Source organism: Rhinoraja longicauda, unplaced genomic scaffold, assembly GCF_053455715.1.
Source record: "Rhinoraja longicauda isolate Sanriku21f unplaced genomic scaffold, sRhiLon1.1 Scf000135, whole genome shotgun sequence".
Taxonomy (NCBI): domain Eukaryota; kingdom Metazoa; phylum Chordata; class Chondrichthyes; order Rajiformes; family Arhynchobatidae; genus Rhinoraja; species Rhinoraja longicauda.
Genome location: NW_027601353.1, coordinates 42,152 through 48,819, shown reverse-complemented (window position 1 = coordinate 48,819; position 6,668 = coordinate 42,152). Strand labels below are relative to the sequence as shown.

At 49.6% G+C, this 6,668-nt stretch overlaps 1 long non-coding RNA gene across 1 annotated transcript; it reads right to left on the bottom strand.

Annotated features, from left to right (window-relative positions):
- Positions 1-1,485: 1,485 nt before the first annotated feature.
- On the bottom strand, positions 1,486-6,410 carry LOC144590103 (uncharacterized). The gene is made up of 4 exons (XR_013546172.1): positions 6,312-6,410; positions 4,817-4,964; positions 3,201-3,292; positions 1,486-1,564 (listed from the first exon to the last, which is right to left on the bottom strand). It is a non-coding gene; the product is annotated as an uncharacterized LOC144590103 (long non-coding RNA).
- Between the last annotated feature and the right edge of the window lie 258 nt (positions 6,411-6,668).

Below are 6,668 nucleotides of genomic sequence, written 5' to 3'. Positions count from 1 at the left end.
CTGTGGAGATCTTGTGATCTGGAATGAAGGAACAGAGAGACGGTAGTGCGGCAACACCGCAACATGGCATCAAACTTCGAGATGTGTACAGCAATTCAAGGAGTGCCCATGTGGAGATATCAGCATCATCTAATATCCCATCACCCACTCTCCATCAAAAACGTTCTTCACTCCACGTGCCCCCTCCCACTCCCCTTTAGAGTCAGGGTGAATTTCAGGGATTGACCATAGAGCACAGAAACAGGTCCATCGGCCCACCTCGTTCATGCCGACTTATCTGTTAGTCCCATTTGTCCACATGTTGCCCATATTCCGGTAAAATGTTATTATCCATGCACATGACCAAGTGACTGTTAAATTTTGTTATTGTATCTGCCTCGACTATCTTCTCCGGCAGTTTGTTCCATACATCCACCACACTAAATGAAATGTTTGCCCATCATGCTCCTATTAAATCTTTCCCCTCTTATCTTAAATTTAAGTCCTGTGGTTCTTGCTTCCCCAACCCTGGATAAAAGGTGCTGTGCATTCACCCTATCAATTCCCGTCATAACCTAAAGCCTTCTTTACCACCCTATCTACTCGTGACTCCACTTTCAGGGAACTCTCTCATTCACTCTGTCGGTCCTGTCCAGTTTGACTTCCCAAAATGCAACCATGTAACGACCAAGGGGAAGAACCTTCCCTTTTATGAGCCAGGAAATGAGCATCTCCTGGTGTTTCAGTGAGAGAACATTTTGGCAACAAAGATTACAGCTCCATAGTTTTAAAAGAGTTATGAATTGGTCTGTCTGGACCTTGGGGGAAGTATTAAATTGGGGCAGGGTTCATTACAGCATTATTAGGCAGGAACTTGGGAGACTGAAATGGGGGCTGCTGTTGTTATGCAAGTCCAAATCTGACTTAGTAGTTTCACTGGGAAATGTCCATGTTCTCCGGAGATGCTGCTTGACCTGCTGAGTTAGACCTGCCAGCACTTTGTGTCTTTTGTAACTGTGTGGAGATGATAAAATTGGTGAAGGTGCGGATGGTGAGGAAGGTTGTCAACGTATTCAGCGGGATGTAGATTTGCGGGATGTAGATGTAGAAATGGGCAGAGAAACTGCAGATGGAATTTAATCCAAGTAAGTGTGAGGTGTTGCACTTTGGAAGCCCATATTTCTGGAAAAATTATGGAGTTAATAGCGAGACCCTTGAGACCATTGATGTGCAGAGGGGGTTTGGGGTCCAAGTCCATAACAACCTGAAAGTGGCAATGATCAAAAGGCATATGGTATGCTTGCCTTCATCGGTCAGGGCATTGAGTATCAGAGACAGTGGCTATCAAGGAGTCTTTTGTTTAGGCAAGTAGACATGCAATGAATAGAGGGATATGGATTACGTGCAGGCAGGGGAGATATGTTTAATGGCACGGATATTGTGGGACAATGGGCCTGTTCCTGTGCTTCATGCTCCCCACCACTAATACCTGAGCTTGCAGACCCTGCTGGATCACTGGTCAATCCTTGACTTGAGTCTCCACTCGTTGTTCCCTGGGGTTCCTGAGTTGTGTCTGACGGTGGATCTGGAAGAAGAGAATGGAGGCGGGAGAGGGAGGGTGAGAGATTAAAACAGAATGATCAGCTCATCAGGTGGGAAGTCGGCTGCAGACAAAGAGTCCGTGCAAACACCAAAAAATACCAACTCTCACAGGTCACGCGTCTTGCTTTCAACATTGCATCCTCCTCGAACAAGATCTATGCCTCGCTTCCGTGTGAAGCCAGGCTTTTGCAGAGTGCTCTCACACTCTCTCCCAGACTCTCTCTATCCCCGACTCACCCTCTCTCTCTCCCCCACTCTCTCTCTCTCTGTTCCTCACTCTCTCTCTCTCTCACTCTCTCTCCCTCACTCTCCCTCACTCTCTCACACTCTCTCTCTCTCCCTCACTCTCTCTCACTCTCTCTCTCTCTCTCCCTCCCTCACCCTCTCTCTCTCTCTCTCTCTCTCTCCCTCACTCTCTCTCTCCCTCATTCTCTCTCTCCCTCACTCTCTCTCTCCCTGACTCTCTCTCCCCCTGACTCTCTCTCCCCCTGACTCTCTCCCTGACTCACTCTCTCCCTGATTCGGCCCATCGACTACTCCGCCATTTATTCATAGCTGATACTGTATATCGTTCCCTGTCAACCCTATTCTCTTTCTCCTCGAAACCTTTGTCCATCTTCGTAATCAAAAACTGTTAATCTCCACTTTAAAAATACCATCGTCTTGGAGATACCAATGTCCACAGCCTTCTGTGGCAATGAATTCAACAGATTCACCACCATCTGGCTAGATAAATCTTCCTCAGCTCGTATCTAAAGGTATGTCTCTTTATTCTGAGGCTGTGCCCATTGGCCCTATATTCTTATTCACAAAATGCTGGAGTAACTCAGCAGGTCAGGCAGCATCTCGGGAGAGAAGGAATGGGTGACTTTTCGGGTCGAGACCCTTCTTCAGACCCTATATTCTTTCAATACTGGAAACATCCTCTCCACATCCACTCTATCTAGGCCTCTCATTATAGGGTATACTTTGATGTGATCTCCCCCTCATCTTTCTAAACTCCAACGAGTACAGGCCCGATCTCCAATCACACATTCCCTCCTTACCGCCTGTTTATTTGTTCTACACTTGCTCGTTTCACACATTTCTACTTGCCCTTTCTTAGGAGGGGACAGCTTGGACCTGAGTGAGTGGGAAACGAGGGAACTGTCTTCTCCATAAAGGATGGAGGCAATGAGTGAGTCGGTGAGCTGGGTCAGAGGACATCTTGCACTTGAGGTGGGTCAGTGACAGGGTGGGGGCAATGGGTGAGTGACAGGGTGGGGGCAATGGGTGAGGTAAGTCAGTGACAGGGTGGGGGCTATGGGTGAGTGGGCCAGTGACAGGGTGGGGGCAATGGGTGGGTGGGTGAGCTGGGACAGGGGCCATCCTACACTTGTGTTGGGGTCAGTGACGGGGTGGGGGTCAGGCCCCCGTGGTTTGGCTCAGACAGTCGGTGTAGGACTGTGAACCAAGATGATCACCAGTGTTTGGAAAATTGCTGACTCAGCACTTGCCGGATTTTCCCAACAACCTCTCAGATGCATTACTGGGAACTGCGACGTACCTGTACAATACACCTTGTTACAGTAGAGTGTGAGTTCCAGTTGATAGACAAAGAAACCGCCGCAGTGTTTTACCTTGATCTCATGCTGTGTCTCACAGTGCTTTCCATGCCAGTTGAACCAGACTGTCCTGGTCACCTCCCCGTCTCCCACACTGGGATGGGGACCTGGAATGAAGTTTATAAACATTGTAAAATGTACCCGGTCCCACAGTGCTGCATGGGATGTGAATCTGGAACCGGTGTAACAGAGTGATCACAACCCACCGTCCGGTCTGACCTGCCTCAGTCAGTGGTGAGCTGCTGCCCTCACCCTCCCCACCCACACTCCCCACAGCAGCACTGAGAACAGCTCCAGATGGTGACACCCTGGGGTGCCGGGTCTGGGGTTATGGGGACAAGGCAGGAGAATGGGGTTGGGAAGGAGATATAGATCAGCCACGATTAAAAGGCGGAGTAGACTTGATGGGCCAAATGGACTGATACTGCTCCTATCACTGATGAACTTATGATGGGAAACACAATGATGGGTGCCGATGTGTCAGGGGCGGAGCTTCACCCGTCAGTGCCCATCAAGGGGCGGGGCTTCATCTGTCAGCACCCATCAGGGGCGGGGCTTCATCTGTCAGTGCCCATCAGGGGCAGGGCTTCACCTGTCAGCACCCATCAGTGGCAGGGCTTCACCTGTCAGTGCCCATCGGGGCGGGGCTACACCAGTCAGTGCTCATCATGGGCGGGGCTTCATCTGTCAGTGCTCATCATGGGCGGGCCTTCACCTGTCAGCACCCATCAGGGGCAGGGCTTCGCCTGTCAGTGCCCATCAGGGGCACTCTCCCCTCTTCTGACCCTCCCCGGCCATCCCCGAGCCCCAGAGTTGCAAACTCTGACCCTACCATTTAACCAGCCCGGGCTGGTCCCCGAGCAGTGATGGGTGGGAGCAACAGTCTCGGAAATCTTCCATCCGCCGGAACTGAAATAACAATCAGATAGTCAGCCCCTGAACTGAGGGAGTTTGTTCACCCAGAGAGAGACTGGCATTGGGCCGACTCTCAATATTCACTCACCGCAGGGATTCATTCATTTATTGCCCCCTCAACAGAGTCATGCAGCTTGTACAGTGCAGTAATGGCCCTTCAGTCCACAACGTCCAGGCTCACTCTTTTGTCAAATCCTATTTGCATGTATTTGGACCAAAGTGTGTGGTTCCCTATTTGACCATTTAAATGATCCTTACACATAATATTTGCACTGATTTGCATCTCATCCTTTGGGTGTGTTTTCTGGGTAATAAACCACTCCCTGTCCCATTACTGTCACTGATGATGATCCCAGTCTCTGTGTATCCACACTGTCCATTATTGTCACTGATGATCCCAGTCTCCCTGTATCCACACTGTCCCATTACTGTCACTGATGATGATCCCAGTCTCCCTGTATCCACACTGTCCATTATTGTCACTGATGATCCCAGTCTCTGTGTATCCACACTGTCAATTACTGTCACTGATGATCCCAGTCTCCCTGTATCCACACTGTCCATTACTGTCACTGGTGACCCCAGGGTTTCTATATCTTCTCATTGGCACATTACTGTCACTGATCGCCCTGCTCTCTATCCACTTTACCTCACTGGCCTGCATTTCCGATACTTTCTCAACATCATTGACTAATAGAATTATCTCTTTGTTTTACCTCTTAAATCTGTACCACCCCACTCTGTGGTTTTCATCATTCTTCCAGTCCCCACTGGTGCACTCAGTGCTGGTACAACCCGTGCTCCTCCAGGGCTGATCCAGGACGGTGTGGTTTACACACGGATCACCGAGTGTGGAGTCTGCGGCTGGGGGCACGATGATGGTTAGAGTTAATGTCCAGTTCATTCAAAGTCACACAGACTCTTGTACCCCCACCCACATCCACCAACCTCCGCTGTACTCTATGAAATATAACATCATCACCCAAATAAAGATCTCTGACAGTGTATTCCAGGTGGTCACTACTCTCTGGAGATGGCATCTGCCTTCTAACTCTCTTCCCCCCTCACCGTAAATATATACCCTCCAGTTTTGTCTGACTCTGAGGGGAAAGTTTCCTGCACTCTATATTCCTCATTAGTTTATAATATCCCATCTAAATTGCCTGAGCCACAGGGAAAATAGGCTTTGCCCCTCCATGGCGGATTTGGAGAGAGTACAGAAGGGTTTTTACCAGAATGTTCCCTGTATTTGAGAGTATTTAGCTGTAGGGGAGGTTGGACAGATTAGTTTTTCTCGAGCATCGGACCACAGCTGACAGGTGGCCTCATAGAGTCACAGAGTGATACAGCCTGGAAACAGGCCCTTCAGCCCAACTTGCCCACACCGGCCAACATGTCCCAGCTACACTAGTCCCACCTGCCTGTGCTTGGTCCATATCCCTCCAAACCTGTCCTATCCATGTACCTGTCTAACTGTTTCTTAAACGTTGGGATAGTCCCAGCCACAACTAAATCCTCTGGCAGCTTGTTCCATATCCCCACCACCCGTTGTGTGAAAAAGTTACCCCTCAAATTCCTATTAAATCTTTTCCCCTGTACCTTGAACCTATGCCCTCTGGTCCTCAATTCCCCTACTCTGGGCAAGAGACTCTGTGCATCTACTCTATCTATTAATGGAGTTAATAGCGAGACCCTTGAGACCATTGATGTGCAGAGGGGGTTTGGGGTCCAAGTCCATAACAACCTGAAAGTGGCAATGATCAAAAGGCATATGGTATGCTTGCCTTCATCGGTCAGGGCATTGAGTATCAGAGACAGTGGCTATCAAGGAGTCTTTTGTTTAGGCAAGTAGACATGCAATGAATAGAGGGATATGGATTACGTGCAGGCAGGGGAGATATGTTTAATAGACAATAGACAATAGACAATAGGTGCAGGAGTAGGCCATTCAGCCCTTCGAGCCAGCACCGCCATTCAATGCGATCATGGCTGATCACTCTCAATCAGTACCCCGTTCCTGCCTTCTCCCCATACCCCCTCACTCCGCTATCCTTAAGAGCTCTATCCAGCTCTCTCTTGAAAGCATCCAACGAACTGGCCTCCACTGCCTTCTGAGGCAGAGAATTCCACACCTTCACCACCCTCTGAATGGCACGGATATTGTGGGACAATGGGCCTGTTCCTGTGCTTCATGCTCCCCACCACTAATACCTGAGCTTGCAGACCCTGCTGGGTCACTGGTCAATCCTTGACTTGAGTCTCCACTCGTTGTTCCCTGGGGTTCCTGAGTTGTGTCTGACGGTGGATCTGGAAGAAGAGAATGGAGGCGGGAGAGGGAGGGTGAGAGATTAAAACAGAATGATCAGCTCATCAGGTGGGAAGTCGGCTGCAGACAAAGAGTCCGTGCAAACACCAAAAAATACCAACTCTCACAGGTCACGCGTCTTGCTTTCAACATTGCATCCTCCTCGAACAAGATCTATGCCTTGCTTCCGTGTGAAGCCAGGCTTTTGCAGAGTGCTCTCACTCTCTCCCAGACTCTCTCTCCCCGACTCACCCTCTCTCTCT